At 43.7% G+C, this 16,396-nt stretch overlaps 1 protein-coding gene across 2 annotated transcripts in view; it reads right to left on the reverse strand.

Moving 5' to 3' along the window:
* The window catches only part of PC (pyruvate carboxylase), a 2,223,386-nt gene that overhangs the window by 61,108 nt on the left and 2,145,882 nt on the right, over positions 1 to 16,396 (reverse strand). The window lies entirely within an intron of this gene.

The following is a 16,396-nucleotide window of genomic DNA, read 5'->3' on the forward strand; positions in this document are numbered from 1 at the left end:
AGAAGACTGCTTCCCATTCTGAACATTAGGGTAAATCTTCAATCGCCTAACTTTTCCACAAAAGGTTATTTCCATAATTATGATTTTAGTATTCTACCACAATTATACCAATGATCTCTGACAAGGCCCCTCAGCTGCCAACCATGCAGACCCCCACAAGTACAACACACGGCTGTGGAGACCCCATCTTAACTGCCCATCACACAGAGTCCCGCGTCACCTCTTGCACACAAGTGCTTTTAAAGTGTAATATATAAATTATACAAAATCATCAATAAAATAAGACCGGAATGTCTCTGAGTCAAACAGAAAAAGATGGGCTTCTGCAACATATCTGGTCGGAGGCTGCTCTCCTGCTCACCACTTCCCATTACACAACACCAAAGCACCACTACAGAAAAGCTTTAAACAAATGACACCCACCAAATCATATCTGAACATCATAACTGAAGCATGCGCCACAATCAACAAGGGGTCCAACTGCTCCAAGTGACCAGAATAAAATGGCAGAGGTGTGCTATACAAAACCACCTGGCACTTTCCTAGATCTTGGCCTGCCTTGCAGTATCAAGGGATGGCAGCATGTTCTCCTTGCAAACCTGGTCACTTCAGTAGAAGAGAGCTTGGTGGGGCTCCAAAGATTCCTTGGCTTGCTTGTGTAGCTCTGTTGAGCAGTCACAGCCTAGCTCATTGGAAGTTGTGTAAAAGAAAAGCCAGAATTAATATAATACAATAGTATGAATGTCCGGGAACGGATTTTAGAAATAATACTTTAATGGCTTTAGACAAGATCCGGATTCCTTTCCATTGGTGGTTTCAGCAGAACACCACTATTAAACAATTGAGCAATGTTAACCTGTGAAAGGCACCAGGGCCTTTGGAAGCCCTGGAGCTCTCTATAGTGTGAAAGTGATTAAACACTGAAGTCTCTTGAGATGCCCTACACGTGCAATCGTGCAAAGGAGGCCGTCTCAGTATGGGCTATGGACTCTAGCCATAATTCTAGATGTCTCAAGTGAGTTTGCAAAGTAAGGCACAGAACAATAAAGTAATTTCAAAGTTTTAAAAGCGTTTAATGAGCCCAGTTCATATTGCCACCGTTTAGGCCAGAGGTCACCATAGGGAAAATGGACAGACATGTCTATTTCGGACAGTAACTGAAAAAAAAAATCTAGTCCTCCTGGGCTATAGGGGCGCAAGCTACCTCTCTGGTAGTGGTAGGAGACCAAAAAACAACGGTATCATTTTTAAACCGTTTGATGAAAAATTACAGTGGATTTGCATTACAGGGCACCTGCGTTCGCCCCATTAGGAGGGGCCTTAACCAGAGAATAGATGTAGCTCTGGTATGGTAGGTGTTAGCCTCACAAGATGAACTGTCGTGAGTCACGTGGGAGTCCTCATGATAGTGGAAAACTTTTGAAGTCTGATGAGCTACAAAGTAAGAGCAGGTATTGCTAGCTTGAGGCCAAAGTCATGATAGGACCATGTGGTCCAATCTTCAGTGTCATGAAATCACACCACAGCCTCTCCAATCTCCAGAAAACCTGCAGCATGCACGTTAAAGAAAAAGAAGAAAACTATATTTCATTTAGGAAACCCACCCCTGTCCCGTGCATCCTGCACTCCGTGTTAAGGTGTTAATGTGTATGATCTTTCAGGAATATTGTTTGTGCATGTATTATACAATGGTAACACTGATCTCCTTTTTTGTGACTCTTGGCGGGGTAAGCTTTGGGTTAATTTGTGATTTGGAAAGTGGTAACTTGAGGCGGTATACTTTCCTAATACTTTGGTTAAAACAACATTGGTTTCTATCTCGTTCCTGCAGACAAGCGGCAACACGCGTTTGGTTAGCTTTCTGAAATACGCGTGTGTTCCGCTTCTGGAAAGACGCGTTTGTTTACATTCCTCTCTGCGCGCACGGAGAGAAACACAGCATCGGAAGGCACGCATGCGTCTTGACGTTCGGGTGTGGTTCCTCTATAAAAACCACACCCGAGCTTCTGGAAGACGCTTAGCCTTCCAGCCCTTCATGAGGAAACATCGCGCTTCTCAGGAAGACCTTCAGGATTCCTTCTTGGCTCGCAGATTGCAGCGCTCCTTTCAAGGACGGATTCTGGACAAAGCAACATCATGATTAAGAAAGCTAAGTGCAAACTCTTTTCTTCTTAAGGCGCCCACCGCTAGCAACCTACTTGGAAAGAACAATTTTTGGAAACATTCTCTCTGAATACAAGAGGAGAATTTACAACAACAAAAGACTTTTGTTTAAAGTGTTCAAAGGGAACATACTGTGTGATTTGTTTAAAGTAGTTACAGATTGTGAATTCTGTTTAGGTTACGTGTACATTCTTGTTTGCTGTATGTGCATGTACATATCTTTTAGTTCTTTAAGCAGGAAAACAAAGTCATCTGAAAAAACGTGGAAGTGGTGAAAGTTAAAACAGTTAGCAAGAAAGTAAGTGTAATGGGAAGTTGAGCTAATTTGGAACCTTTCTTTTAGAGTTGATATAATTGTGCATTTGTATCTTTGTAGTGAAACTACATCTTCCAACATTCCTCCAGAACGGAATCTCCTTCAACATCACATCTCTGCTAACCAGTACCGACACACCACACCACTTCCAGGACGCGAAGCCTTTCTTAGTAGATCGCAGGTAGGACTTCTAAAACTGAAAATAGATTGAGAGAATTGCAGTATAGTAAAAGTGAGAGAGAGTGTCAATCCCTTTTGAGAATAAGAAACTAAGGTGAGTTTGTTGTTTTGCAGGTCGACTACAAGAACTCACATTAGCGTCAGATCCGGCCACTCTCCCTTTTAGCTATCCAGCATCTTGGCGTGTAAATCTACTAACCACCAGAGGTAGGATAGGTTTCAGGGAGTTTGGCTCATAGCGTCTCTGCAAAACCCTTCAAGCACCTTACAGGTAAGATCGCACAGCCTTGCAGGTAAGAGTGACTTGAATCACCTGACAGAAGGCTAAGCCCACGGAAACAGTTTTGCCCAGACGCTATGGACCAAACAGGTGAGGTGTCTCTTCAAGACATAGCAGTTATGTTAGCGCAGATTAGGCACGAGAATGCAGAGTTACGTAGGGACGTTTCTGAATTACAGAATAATTTGCAAACTACTAAAACATCTTGGACTTCTCCTATTAGACCAGCTACCTTCCAACCTCCACTGCAAACTCTGTATAGGGGAGACGCATCTAGTTCCCCTTCTGCATCCACTCAAATTCAGGTAGTTACCCCTATTTCTGTACCCTTGGCACCGCCAGAGAGATTCTATGGGGATTGCAACAAGTTTGCTATATTTTTAAATCAATGCCATTTGCATTTTGTAGCTAAACCCACAGCATTTCCAGATGACTCGGCGAAGGTGGCTTTTATCCTCTCTTATTTGGGTGGTGAGGCAGCTCTTTGGTCTGTACCCTATGTAGAGAGGGATGATGCTATTTTATATGACCTAAGACGATTTAAAAATACCATGAAAAAACTATTTGCCAAACATGTCTTTGTGCAGTCGGCCGATCACGAACTATTAAGTTTGAAGCAAGGGTCTTCAGATCTTCTACATTACATCTCCTCTTTCAACAGGTTAGTAATAGAAGCTGAATGGCCAGAAGACAAACGAGTGTCTTTGTTCTATAGGGGTTTGAAGGACGATTTAAAAGACATGGTTACGCAGATCCTTGATCCTCCCACTGGCTGTGAAGAATTTATAGATCTGGTAGTTAAGTTGAATCACCGCATACTGGAGAGAAAGGGAGAAAAAGGGAAGACAGATTTCAAGTTCTTTTTATCTAGAGACAAAGCAAATTCTAAAAATGAAACCACGCCTAGGCAGGATCCAACTGAACCAATGCAAATTGGGACAGTTAGAGGTCCTCTGTCCAAAGACGAAAGAGAGAAGAGGAGAAAATTAAATCAGTGTATGTATTGTGGGAAGTCAGGGCACTTTGTCAAAGAATGCCCGACTCGACCCACAAAACCAAAAACAAAGTCAGTCGATGTCAACGCGATATCGCAGGCGGAAAACTTGTGAGCTCGATAGACCAGGAGGTCAGTTTATCGGGTAAGCAGCTTAGTTTGGCCTCTAATGCTCCAACTATCTCCCATAGTCATCTTAGTATGAGAGTACTACTTCAATCCCAATTAGACAACACCCGCTCTTGGTCAGTAGATGCTTTAATAGATTCTGGAGCCACTGGCAATTTTATTGACACCCAATTGTTTGAGAAGTTAGGTTTGCAAAGAACCGAGAAAAAATCCCCAGAAATAGTTAGGGCCGTGGATGGAAAAGAACTAACTTCAGGTCCAATACAACATCACACTGAGATCTTAACTATGTTATGTGCAACTAAACACAGCGAAGATATAACCTTTGATATAATTGATGCCCCTCAGTTTGGTTTAATCTTGGGTATCCCTTGGTTAGTCCTCCACAACCCTTATATAGATTGGGTTAACAGAACCATTCTCTTCAAATCTGATTACTGTCATGCAAAGTGCTTTAGGCAATATCCTGGTACAGATCTCATAGTTCAGGGCTATAATTTTCCTAAACAAATTCAGAGTGTACTAACTATTTCAGGGGTTCCAGAAGATTATCAGGACCTACTGGATGTATTTGACAAGACTAAAGCCAATACCTTGCCACCACACAGGGATTATGATTGTCAAATTGACCTAGTTCCAGGAGCTACATTACCATGCAGCAGAATTTATGCCCTTACTGAGAAGGAAAACGAACATCTTAGGTCATATTTGGATGAGTACCTTGCAAATGGATTTATTAGACACTCTAAGTCCCCAGTCTCCTCTCCTTTATTTTTTATTCCAAAGAAGGGAGGGGAATTGCGCACTTGTATTGACTATCGCGCAATTAACAACATGACTGTCAAGAATAGATACCCATTGCCCTTGATTCCGACTTTACTTGACCAAATTAAAGATGCAGCAATCTATACTAAACTAGATTTGCGAGGAGCCTATCACCTAGTAAGAGTCCGAGAGGGTGATGAGTGGAAGACTGCTTTCCGCACGAAGTTTGGACTATATGAGTATCAAGTCATGCCCTTCGGACTCTGCAATGCTCCAGCAGCATTTCAGTTCTTCATAAATGAGGTTCTAAGGGAATTTCTTGATGTATGTTGTATCGTCTATATTGATGATATTCTCATTTACTCCAAGAATGTGTCTGAGCATGTGAAGCAAGTACGAGCCATTTTGAAACAGCTTTTACAGAATTCTCTATTTGTGAAACTAGAGAAAAGTCTGTTCCATGTTACCACTGTAGACTTCTTGGGGTATATCCTCAGTCCTTCTGGCATAGAGATGGATCAAAAGAAAGTACAAGCCATCATTGACTGGCCCATCCCAAACAGTGTTAAACAAATCCAAAGCTTTTTAGGATTCGCAAATTTCTATAGGCGATTCATTAAGGATTTTTCACAAATAATCACCCCAATCACAAAACTGCTGAGAAAAAATGTGAAATTTGAATGGGATCTTGAAGCTAATAAAGCTTTTCAGAAATTGAAAACTCGATTTACTACCGCCCCGATTCTAAAACACCCAGATCCATCTCAACCATTTATCGTAGAGGCTGATGCTTCCCAATTCGCTATTGGAGGCATACTTTCCCAAAGAAGTACTAACACTGGTCAGATGCATCCTGTTGCCTTTTTCTCTAGAAAACTCAATCCAACAGAACAGAACTATGCCATAGCAGATAGAGAATTGCTTGCCATTAAAGCTGTCTTCAAAGAATGGCGACACTACTTGCTAGGGGCCAGACACCCAGTGACCATTTACACAGATCATAGAAACCTTCAGTCACTTAAATCTGTAAAGGCCTTGTCTGCTCGACAGCTAAGGTGGACTTTGTTTTTTAACGATTTTGACTTTATCATCACCTATCGTCCCGGGAAAGAAAACAATAAAGCGGATGCTTTATCAAGAATTGGAGGTAGTGATGATATGAACATAAGACAAGAGCCTATACTTCCGATTATTCCTGCTGAACGTTTTCTTGTAGGTCTTGTAGATTCTGATGTTGCATTAGATCTTAAAGAAGCATTCCAATCTCAACCAAAGGAGGATTGGAATAAAGCCTATCCTTCGTTACAATGGAAAGAAAATGTTTTGTACATGAATAATCAAGTATTTGTACCTGTTGAATCTCTTCAAAAAAAGGTTTTGCAGTTGTATCATGATACTTCTCTATCAATACATCCTGGTGTTACAAAGATGTATCAGTTGATCAAGAGAAAGTTTTGGTGGCCTTCATTGTATAAAGACATACAACATTACGTAGATACGTGCACAGTTTGCAGTCAGAACAAGCCTGAACATCATGCTCCTAGTGGTCTCCTTTTGCCTTTAGCTTTACCGCCTCAGCTTTGGCATACTGTGTCACTTGACTTCATTGTAGAATTACCACCTTGTTCCAAGACAGGTCACACTACGATCCTCACTGTAGTTGATCATTTCACTCGCTATGCTCATTTCATACCTCTTTCTAAGCTTCCCACAGCTTCCGAATTAACTCAAATTTTCATGAAAGAGGTAGTGAAATTACATGGAATACCATCAGTCTTAATATCTGACAGGGGCCCACAGTTTATTTCTCATTTCTGGCGTAATTTGGGGAAGGCTTTGAAAATGGAAATTCGTACCTCTACGAGTTACCATCCCCAAACCGATGGGTTAACGGAGCGCACAAATCAAACTGTTGAACAACTATTACGTTGCCTGTTAGCCTCTCACGATCAGGATTGGTCAGACGTTCTTTGGGCCGCAGAATTTGCCTATAATAATGCTGACCACTCTTCCATTGGAATGTACCCATTCTTCTGCTCCTTTGGTTATCATCCTAAGGAAATACTGGGATCAGATTTGGGTTCAACTTTAGTTCCAGCGGTTTCTGATTATGTAAAAGACCTAGTTGACATTCAGCAAGAAGCTCAACAACATCTAGCACAAGCCAAAGAAACCCAAAAGAGGTATGCCGACAAACATCGTTCTGAAACACCTCAGTACGCAGTAGGAGACAAGGTCTGGTTGGCAACTAAGAATCTTAAATTGAAGTGTCACAAAACTTTCCGCCCCAGATTCATAGGTCCTTTCCCTATAGAAAAGGTGGTTAACCCTGTTTGTGTGAAATTAACATTACCAACTAGGTTTCGCATTCATCCTGTATTTCACATGTCCTTGATTAAACCCTGTAATCCTGGAACCAGACACCTTAAAAACCCTCCAGCTATTGAAATTGATGGAATTCCAGAGTTTGAAGTTAAAGCTGTATTAGATTCCAAAAGGGTAAAAGGAAAATTACATTACTTAGTTGATTGGAAAGGCTACGGTCCTGAGGAGAGAACTTGGGAACCGTTGGTGAATTTGCAAAATGCTCCCAAAGTCCTGAAGATTTTTCATACTAAGTATCCTAATAAGCCCAAACCAGTTCCTACTGTGTTAGGAGGGATTCTACGAGGGGGGTACTGTCATGAAATCACACCACAGCCTCTCCAATCTCCAGAAAACCTGCAGCATGCACGTTAAAGAAAAAGAAGAAAACTATATTTCATTTAGGAAACCCACCCCTGTCCCGTGCATCCTGCACTCCGTGTTAAGGTGTTAATGTGTATGATCTTTCAGGAATATTGTTTGTGCATGTATTATACAATGGTAACACTGATCTCCTTTTTTGTGACTCTTGGCGGGGTAAGCTTTGGGTTAATTTGTGATTTGGAAAGTGGTAACTTGAGGCGGTATACTTTCCTAATACTTTGGTTAAAACAACATTGGTTTCTATCTCGTTCCTGCAGACAAGCGGCAACACGCGTTTGGTTAGCTTTCTGAAATACGCGTGTGTTCCGCTTCTGGAAAGACGCGTTTGTTTACATTCCTCTCTGCGCGCACGGAGAGAAACACAGCATCGGAAGGCACGCATGCGTCTTGACGTTCGGGTGTGGTTCCTCTATAAAAACCACACCCGAGCTTCTGGAAGACGCTTAGCCTTCCAGCCCTTCATGAGGAAACATCGCGCTTCTCAGGAAGACCTTCAGGATTCCTTCTTGGCTCGCAGATTGCAGCGCTCCTTTCAAGGACGGATTCTGGACAAAGCAACATCATGATTAAGAAAGCTAAGTGCAAACTCTTTTCTTCTTAAGGCGCCCACCGCTAGCAACCTACTTGGAAAGAACAATTTTTGGAAACATTCTCTCTGAATACAAGAGGAGAATTTACAACAACAAAAGACTTTTGTTTAAAGTGTTCAAAGGGAACATACTGTGTGATTTGTTTAAAGTAGTTACAGATTGTGAATTCTGTTTAGGTTACGTGTACATTCTTGTTTGCTGTATGTGCATGTACATATCTTTTAGTTCTTTAAGCAGGAAAACAAAGTCATCTGAAAAAACGTGGAAGTGGTGAAAGTTAAAACAGTTAGCAAGAAAGTAAGTGTAATGGGAAGTTGAGCTAATTTGGAACCTTTCTTTTAGAGTTGATATAATTGTGCATTTGTATCTTTGTAGTGAAACTACATCTTCCAACATTCCTCCAGAACGGAATCTCCTTCAACATCACATCTCTGCTAACCAGTACCGACACACCACACCACTTCCAGGACGCGAAGCCTTTCTTAGTAGATCGCAGGTAGGACTTCTAAAACTGAAAATAGATTGAGAGAATTGCAGTATAGTAAAAGTGAGAGAGAGTGTCAATCCCTTTTGAGAATAAGAAACTAAGGTGAGTTTGTTGTTTTGCAGGTCGACTACAAGAACTCACATTAGCGTCAGATCCGGCCACTCTCCCTTTTAGCTATCCAGCATCTTGGCGTGTAAATCTACTAACCACCAGAGGTAGGATAGGTTTCAGGGAGTTTGGCTCATAGCGTCTCTGCAAAACCCTTCAAGCACCTTACAGGTAAGATCGCACAGCCTTGCAGGTAAGAGTGACTTGAATCACCTGACATTCAGTGTCTAGGTGCAGGGACTGAGCAGTCGTAAAAATTCTGCACACCTTGGGGACCTTAGGTGTGGCCCAGGGCTACTCTTCCAGTGCCCTGTCCAAAGGTGGTGGTGCATCCTCCGTGCAAGCCATAACCAAGGGAAATTAGTCCTGGGCATGCTGCAAATGGGGATTTCTGGAAGGTTCCAGTGCTGCCAGGATCAGCTCACCTGGTCTCTGTTTCTGGAGCAGCTATCCCCCATCTCTGCAGTAATGATTGTGAGTTTGGGTGGTGTTCCTCGAGTCTCTGTTAGGTGACAAAAGAAGGTAGGTAGCGACTCTTTTAGACCTTGCCAGGAAAACAGGGGCGAATTCAGACTCTCTTCATTCCGTGAAATAGGGAAGAAGGGCAGCACCCAGCATGCAGGAAGCACCAACAGGCCCTTGCATGACAGGTCAGGTGTAACACACCGAACTGCCACCTCATATGTCCTAAGTTTGGAACAGCAGAGCAGGTGCCTGCAGTTCACTGTAGCTGTTTCCTTGGTTCAAGTTTTGGACATCAGCCTCTATGAGAGGTTCCAAGAGCCAGCTTGTCCTGGATCCCTTTGTTTAGTCCAAGTCAGAAAATAGAAATACTCTCTTATAGGAGTTCTTTCTTTTGAAGCAAAGGAAGCTTTGTGGCTTATTCTCTCACTTGTTCAGAGAGCTTGTGAGATATTCGGATTCCATCCCAAGTGGAGACCGGATAAGAAGGGAGGAGCTGCATGGGTGGCGGAGCTGTATGACAGCAGTCACACTCAGCAGTTTCAGGCACACTTCGGCATTCCAAATGGTACACCAGTAGCACACACAGTTCTCCCATACCATAAGGTCAGCAGAGAAAAGTTCCTAGTTCTGAGTGACTACAGATTTTTACATTGGCTGAAGACCTCACTCCTGGGTAATAGCCAAGCGGCAGCCCCAAAACTATGACCCTATCAAAGCTTCCTTGTAAGATGACTGGGGATTTACCTCCAGGAGAAAAACTGCCTGAGGGGTTACTATAGGGGCCCCTCTTATCCATGCCTCAACATAGGGTTCAATTGGGAGACAACTGAAGTTGCCTCTGATTGGGGCATGGATTAGGGACCACCTGGGAATTTACCTCCAGGAGGACAACTGCAGAGTGGGTGCTATAGGGGCCCCTCTTCTCCGTGACACTGCACATACAAGACGGTAAGGAAGGGGAGCGGGGGGAGGACAAAGGAAGGATGCTATGGGCAGCTGCAGACTTTTAACTGACCCCCGAGAGAGAACTTTATGAAGAAATTTTAAAAAGGGTGAAATATACTTATAGCGTTCACTGTGGCCAGACTGGTATCCTGGCGCTGGAGCAAAAGATGCCTAAGGGAAGAACAGAGAATAATAAACCTACCTATAATAATAATATGATCTTAGGCAAAAGACATGACCTCTGGGGACCACAACACTGGCTCCCTGAATTGGGATCTCTTCCCACGTCACTGAAAAGTGTCAAGATCCTGAGTTTCATTATAGATGAACATCTATCTATGAAACAAAAAAGTGGCTAACATTTCATCCACCTGTTTTGCAGTCTTGTGATGGTCCAGAGAACAACGGTCCAGGCTCTTGTTATTTCAAGAGTGGATTACGGCAATGTCCTCTGTCTAGGAGCAGATAAGTTGACGATCTAGAGGCTGCAGCTGGTGCAAAACAAAGCAGCGAGACTTCTTTTTCGACTGCCTAAGTTTTCCTCTGTTTTAGGGTGTCCACAAGACTTGCACTTGCTAAAAATGTGTCGAATCAGGTGAAATTTAAGGCTCTGTGTTATATGTTTAGAATTAAAACAGGTTCGGCCCCGAAATATCTGCAGGATTTCATGCAGCGTCCCCTTCCGTCTCACCCCCCTGCGCTCTGCTCAGCAAATTTTGTTCATTGTTCCTAAATTCAGACATGCCCGTATGAGAGGCCAGTCACTGGCTTACGTGGGACCAACCTTATGGAATTCCTTACCAGCCTCCTTGCGAGCTGAGACCTTTCTGCTCGCCTTCTGCAGGGGTCTGGAAACCTGGTTGTTCTTAAATTAGCTTTTCTTCGTACCTCTTCTCTCTGGCCTACCCTGCCTGGCGCCAGGAAACCCATTGAGGTAGCTGTGCGCCCTACAAAATTTAAATAATAATAATACTTCTTAGGGAACAGCCAAGTCTTTAAGGCTTTCCTGAATTTGTTAGTTTGCACTCTGAGGCTGGAGGGAGACTTCTTCCACAATTAAGCATCTTTGCTTGAAATGGCTTGTACACCTTGTCAAACCCTTAAGAACCTAGGTACCTGAATGGGATTAGTAGTGGTAGATCGCAAAGACCTCCAGGGAACATATCGCTTTTATGTACGTTGCAGCATCACAGGACCCCTGTCATGAAGGGCCCTGAGCACAATACACAGACTTAAAGAAGATCCCCTGTTACACAGGGGGCCAATCTGTGCTTAATTTGAGCTGGTGCTCAGCACTGGCACTTTTTTTTTTTTTTTTGAACAGGACAAGCATTACAGGTTTTTTCTCCAGTTGGTAGTGGTCCCGAACCGAAAATAAAATGCGAGATGTAACTCGCTGGATGAACCACTTGGCATATTATGGAAGTATTTTTACTACCTAAAAGCGACAGGGAGGACCACCTTCCTGATTGCATTAGGCTCAGGTCACCCTTACTACACTACTGGAATGATTAATACAGAGCGTTTCATCTAAAGTGTGGTATAGCTCAGAGAGTTATGGTTGTGCTGCTACAATCTGTATGTAGTCTGCATCCAAAGGCTTGAATTCTAGCAGTTTGAATCGCGTCTCATCTTTCCAAAAAACGTAGACAATACAACGTTTGGCCTTTGGTTACATTATAATCTGAGGCCGCGTAATTAATGCAAAAATAACTAGTGCACTGATCGTATACTTCGACCAGCACAGAAGCAACTCAGGCATAAAGATGCAGAGTGCTTCTGAAGAAAATGAGGGCCCCGGCACCCATCCTTTCACAAATTAAGAACTGGAGGCGGAGCCAATGAAGTTCTCCCAGAGCCGAGGATGCGGAGGATCGTGTTATCTCGGCAGACGCTGTCTGGACTCTGCTGTCTCTTAACCAGATGATTCGGGGATCCAAGAAGAAGCGCATTACATCAGTCGAGTCGACTGACTATAGCGCTCCGTGCTTTGAAGTTTAGGCGTGCAGTGGGAAGGCAGCTTGTGGTGAGGAGGCTGGTGCTCCGAGAGCACCGATGCAAGGCACGGTTTTAGGCCTTCGATAGAATTCCGGAGCATTAAAGTTAAAACCCACTGAAGCAGATGCCACTGAAATGCTTACTGCTGCCCTCGTGAACAATCCAACTGCTCAATTTGCATAACCTCGCCGATAAAGTGATCATTAGCGCTTAGATACGTCCCCGCAGCAGGGCGAACACTACACAATAACCAGCAAAATACATTATCTTTAGATTGAAAGCTGGCCCTGGGAAGAGCAACATTACACATTCAAGCTCAACGCTTTGGAAGATCAGTGCTCCGGACTGTCACTCCCTCAGTCATGCATCAAGTCACTGTCCATTAACAAACGGGGACAGGCGGCCATGTCACCTCTCTCCAGCGCTGCCGGGTCCGGCTCCAGCCCTCCCGGCCCCCCCTGGCTCTACAAGTGAGCTCATTGCCGGCTGTCACCCCTGGCGCGCCCTCAAATGACAAAGGCACTAAGAGAAAGACGAATGGCGAGAGGAAGAGACAGAGCGAAAATGAGCAGAGAGCGATGATTTAAAGACTGTATTAAGCAGATCATTGCTAATAAAACACTTAACAACTTGGGCTAACAGGCATGCCCACTTCCATCAACGCTGATCGGCCGGCACAGGCAGCTGCTGACCAGCCACTGACACGCCAGTCTGTTCCACTTAGGCCATGAGCTGCCAGCCCCGGAGACTGGCTGGAGGTGGCACTCCTGCACCCCTGGAACCGAGGACTGGAGGAAACCAAGCTGCCGAGGCTTGCAGGGGGGTCTCGGTGGAATCCGCTTAAGCTGCGTACATTTTACAGCATCCACTACGTTACCAAAGGTCAAGAAGCCCCCCTTTCTCTCCACGGCACTCTTCCTTTCATCCAATGTGTCCTTTCATCCAATGTGTCCTTCCATCACATCCATACGTGGCGAGATCTAGAGGCCAAAAAACATACCTCGAAGCTAGAAGCCCTGGGCTCGAATTCGGGCCTCCGCACTATGTGATCATGGACAAATCACATCTCACAAAGAGGACATTCGACGCCCAACACTCCTCCAACCATACACTCCCAAAGGGCTGCTAAGGATGCAAATCAAAGCCTTTTGCAGCTAGGAAGCAGTAAACAAATCTGACAACCCAGTATTATACAGTGTCCTTGTGCCTCGGTTTTCCTTTTATTTTTTTTTTAACATATAAACATTTTATTTGTCAGAACCAGATAAAACAGGTACAAACAGAAAAAGGAGTCGAAATACGATAATATTGTACAATAAACAATTACTTTCAAGTATGATTCGTTTTCATTCTCATATTGAGAGTGCAATAAAAATGAAGAAAACGGTAGAAAAAAGAAGAAAAAAAAGAAGAAAAAAAAGAAAAAGGGCATTGAATAGACAAATAAAAGGACACATTAGATAGAGTAAGTCATTATCACACTATCACACTGGGCTAAGCCTCCTCCTCCAATTAGTGATAGGTTGCCAGATCGCCATGCCACGCATAGCAGATCTTAGCCCTCTAGTGGCATAAATGGCACTCTCCTGATTGAAGACCCCGAGAAGACGTGCTAACCACATTTGAAAACTCGGTGGATCTGAGTCTTTCCACCGTGCTGCTAGTATTACCCTGAGGACTGCCGAGCTTATAAAAAGCATGTCCTCTTCTTCCCTGCTCAGGTTTAGTGTATTATCAATGCCTAGCAAATATAGAGTATGGGAGTCGGGCATTTTATGGCCAAACACTTCCTCCCAGAATTCACAGATAATTTTTTTAATAAGTGTTAATTGGTCGCATTCACAGAACATGTGAATAAGCGTGCCTCGGTTTTCCTACTTGCAAAACATTAGGATTGACCACAAAAACATACAAACTTGTAGGTCGTAAATAATCACAATTTGATTTTTTTTTGTGCTCAATACCATCATTTATCTTACTAAGCACTACGAATAACTGAAGTTACTATTATCCAATTCAATGGTTGCTCATTTTGTCAGCCTAAGAAGAATAAGTTGGCCCCGTCAGGGCTGAAACTCGTGCCCTGCATGTCGCCCAATACATCTTGTACCGCTTTGTTCGCCATAAGTTGGCAGGGTATGCTCAGACGCGAGTCCCTTGCTCACTTTGCCACTGGATTCAAGCAAGCCTGGCTGAAGACGGCTGTAATGCCAGAAACCGGTCCTAGGAAGCTTGTTTCCGGTCCAGGGAAGGCATGGCTTGGCAGTTCGGGCTGGACTGTTCCCATGAGGCACAGCGTCAGACTGATTTGCATATGGCCATGTCTGAACTGGGGTGGCAGAGTGGGCTAAAGAACGGTGATGGATTAAACCCAGATATGTTAACTGGATGTGAGTGTTTGATTGGTCCAGATGCTCTGTCCATCACCACCCCCTTTTGTACCGCCCAATACATCTGAGAATTGTTGCCAGCTAAAAACATGCCCCTAGTTGCACTGACACAAGAGCGCTCGTACACACCCAAGGCCCCTACATGTTTGGAGAAAATGAGGCCAAACTGTCCATTTTGCAGAACAAACTCACATTCCAAAGAAATTAGTTGCATTTTATCCTAGTTCAAAGGAGCACTCCTAAAGTGGGCCTGTACTTAAGTTATTTTAGAACTACAACAGCAGCAATAGAGTGCTCTCTAGCACACACACAACTATGCCTTCACATCAGCATGAAGGGCCCCTGAATAAACCAACGTTACTCATCAAATAAGCGTCTGAACTGTCGTAGAAGTTTACAATGACAGCAGATTATCATTACTGTTATTTTGCAACCAAAATCCTGCTTTTCACTTTTAGTACATAATACATTCAGTGCACAGTCTAGTAGGACCACAGTGCCTCGTATACCAGGATCAGCTTTAGGTGCCCAAATTCACCTCCACATTCACTACACGGATATGAACCTCACAGCATTTGAACAAATATATATATGAAATTATGATATATGAAATTCACCAGTTAGAGTTATCTTAAGTAACTATAACTTGCGCCCCACCATGCACAGTGATATTATGGATGATATCAAAGAAGATGTCATGAGTGATGTAATATGTAGGGGAATTAGCTTGGCGAGGGCGCAAGTTATAGTTCCCTTAGGGCATGAGTTAGGGCTGCGTGAACCCTTCCCGTTTAGTTTTGTGGCCGAGACTTGTGGGTTGGGGCCCGGGCCGAAATCAGCCTGGGGAGGGAGCCATGTGCAACTCCCCTCCCCTAAATTATAAATATTTGTTCCCCCTTGACCTGGTCCACCCGGTGGGGGGGGGGGGCGGGGGGGGGGGGGCTTTAAAAAAACATATGCAAACCAATTTTGGAACTCCCTTCAACCCATTTTTCCTCAGCCCCCGCTTGATGGATCACCTCAAAACTTTGCATGCGCAAACTAGGCTAAAAAGCACTTTTCTTTGGAAAAGTTCACAGAGATTCATCAAATGGTACCAAAGTTATTAGCAATACAAAATATGCATTTCCTATGGAAGCACAATCCTAAATATAACTATCCAGAGGCGACCGCCACTGAGTGAGATATATATACGAGTCTCGTATACAGGAAAAGATTCAGAACCAACTCAAAGGACACGCCTATACTTAACTATACCCCCTTACCCTGACAGTGCTTTTTTTTCAACCTCCTGTGAAGCTTATTCAGCTTTCCTCACTAGCTTTTCATATTCACCTTTTGTTAACCTTTTATCTCAGCCACTGCCCAAGTTCCTGTGGAAAATACTCTTGAGGTCCTCTTTCTCAGCATTATCACCCTTCCACAGACATTTCCTAGTTGCTCCTAATCCTCTACTTGTTCCATTCTGCCAAGGATGGATGTTGGGTCCCTCTTATTTTACTCAATGTAAGTTCTGAGTTTCAGTGGCTGTTCCTCCATAGGAGCGTGCCCCCCAACTGGGCACAGAAAGCATAACAAATACAATGGTAATACAAATTATTGTATTACTATTATATTTCTTACTCTCTGCAAGCTGAATTAAGTGTGAGAAGGGGTCTCTGCGTCATTGCGGCTGATTGGCAGCAGTGAGGAGTGGCCACTTCAGTTTCAAGTGCGCCTGTCGGTTTGGCCGACAGTCTTGCTGTGGCCAGCCCGACAAACAATTCAAATCTCTCCAACTCAACTGTCTAAGACAGCTGGGTGAAGAGCAGGCACAGGCCTCCGGTGCCTTTAGGAGC

Source organism: Lissotriton vulgaris, chromosome 9 (genome assembly GCF_964263255.1).
Source record: "Lissotriton vulgaris chromosome 9, aLisVul1.2, whole genome shotgun sequence".
Classification (NCBI taxonomy): Eukaryota; Metazoa; Chordata; class Amphibia; order Caudata; family Salamandridae; genus Lissotriton; species Lissotriton vulgaris.